Below are 2,315 nucleotides of genomic sequence, written 5' to 3' on the forward strand. Positions count from 1 at the left end.
AATAATTCCAAACATATAAAATTTAGATCATCACTCCCGAACACAAACAGAACAATTAAATAAAGAATCGAAGCCATATGCAATCTAATTAGACAAATAGTGAACATTACCATGCCGAAATCCGAAAGGCCAACAGAAATCTCTCAGTACAGCACAGAAGACAAAACTTAAAACTAATCAAAATTAGGTGAACCAATTATAGAGAACATAACCCTTGTAAACAATCGGGAAAAGATGCTTTTAAATCCCAGAAAAAAAATTGAGAGGGTTTTTATACAAACCATCATTTCAATTATTTTCCAATCTCACAGTTGGGATTAAACAGAAAATATAACTAAAAATGCCAACTTTCTCAAAAAACTACGACTATTTTTACAAATTTCCATTACCCAACACTGAAAAATCAGAATCACGAAGCAACGAAGAGCGGAACACACGAGAACCAAAACGTTAAAACAACATGTACCCATTTCAAAGACCAAAAATCCTGCAAGGACAAAAAAATCCCAGAAAATCAGTACATCAACACTACCTGCAAAACGCCAAAATCAGAAAATTATTAAAGAACCAAAATCAGTGGCATGGTACTCATTTCTCCCATTCAGTAGCTAATGACCTAATGAAAAAGAACCCAAAACAGACAGCTTAAATTATGGAAAATGCTTATAAATCTCATGAATAACTTTCAGAGCCTGCATAGAAATGGTATAGCGCAGATAACAACAGACAATAAAACTATGCACAATATAACCTAAATCCAATATGTTGCATTCCACACACACACACAGATATGTCTACATATATATATAGATGACCCACAGAGATTAACATCATGCAGAGGGTGCACGCGCACACACATAAAATATACATGCATACTTAATTTTTCAGACAATAATACCACACAGCATAAGTTGCAAGCTGGGACTATATGGTTGACTCAAAGAAATTTATGGGTTAGAAAAAGCCCAAAAAAATAGAAAGACGAATGTTCGTTCACATCTCACGTCAACAGGAGGATGAATGCCCCTGCAAAAGACAACAAAGCAATCCACAATCATCCAACAAATAAGCAAAATTTCTTGCCAGTCAGTAATTATGGTCATATCTACTGCAGCGCTAAAAAGTAGATTTTTTCATGGCCCTGATGCTGAACAGTGAAATGAAGGGTGGACACCTATTTTTTGCATCTTTAGACTCAAGGGCAAGAGAAACCTACCAGTCCTCAAACAAATTAGGACACACTTGCGGATCGGCCAATGATTCTGCAGCTTTTTTATTGACCTGCCATATTGCAAATTAAAAGTACAAAATTAAAAATACTTGGAATAGCCAAATATATGCAAAAATCTTTCGTTGTTTCAATTCAATTGGTCGATAAAGTAGAAGACATAACAATTTTCCTTTGGTATGACTTCTACATCTCATATATACATTTCACTTGAAAGAAAAGCATCGTGTTCATGAATCAAGAAAAACACTGCAAAAGTCTAACCTTGTTCAGGTCATTTCTCCAAATTGAAACTATCTCTGAAACCTTGCGTGGTAGGTAAGATCGTGCCATCAAAGCTACTTTAGGTATCCGTCCACTGCAATGAAAGGTAACGAAACCCTATAAAGCAGACCACAAAAATTAGACAAAACTAAAAACTAAACAGTTAAAAAAAAAAATTAAATCAAAAGGGCTTAAAAATTTTAGTTTTAATCAAAAATCATGTTATAAGTTTTGTTTAATGAGTAGTACAAGGCCTATATTATAGTAGTCCAACTTAAAATGGCCTACCTATAATAAATTATGATTTTGTTGATTTACCCCTAACTTTTTTAGGTTGAGTTCCATATTTTCTTCATTAATGGAGTTCATCGTTGTTTTGCAGACCTTTTTCTTTTTCTTTGAACAAAATATGGATCCTCATGCTATCTAATTTATATTTTCTATTATTTCGTTGAAATGTGATCGTTGCTATTATTCATAGTGTATTCGAGGTACTGTTTTTCATATTTTCTTTGTTAGTGGAGTTCATGTTTGTTTCTTCTTCAGAAAATAAATTTGAGATTTACATGCTATTCAATAATAACGACGGGTCATTGATTCTGGACTGTAAAAATAAACTGTTTCTGGAATCTAAGTTACTGTTTATGGAATCTAGGTCATTGTTTCTGGATCCAAGTGAAATACACATTGTTTCTTAAATGTAAGCTAGAAAAGAAATAATGAAATTCACCGTATTTGGATTCAAAGCAAAATAAGCATCATGTTTCTTAAATATAATTAACTGATGCATGAAAGAAAAGAAACAGTCAAGGTTAAAATATAG

At 32.9% G+C, this 2,315-nt stretch overlaps 1 long non-coding RNA gene across 1 annotated transcript; it reads right to left on the bottom strand.

The window, feature by feature from the left end:
- Window positions 1-940: 940 nt before the first annotated feature.
- Window positions 941-1,557, bottom strand: LOC103935512. The gene is made up of 3 exons (XR_007256094.1): window positions 1,493-1,557; window positions 1,217-1,281; window positions 941-1,026 (listed from the first exon to the last, which is right to left on the bottom strand). It is a non-coding gene; the product is annotated as an uncharacterized LOC103935512 (long non-coding RNA).
- Between the last annotated feature and the right edge of the window lie 758 nt (window positions 1,558-2,315).

The sequence above is a fragment of a genome, unplaced genomic scaffold (assembly GCF_019419815.1).
Source record: "Pyrus x bretschneideri cultivar Hongxiangsu unplaced genomic scaffold, Pyrus_bretschneideri_v1 Contig122, whole genome shotgun sequence".
Taxonomy (NCBI): domain Eukaryota; kingdom Viridiplantae; phylum Streptophyta; class Magnoliopsida; order Rosales; family Rosaceae; genus Pyrus; species Pyrus x bretschneideri.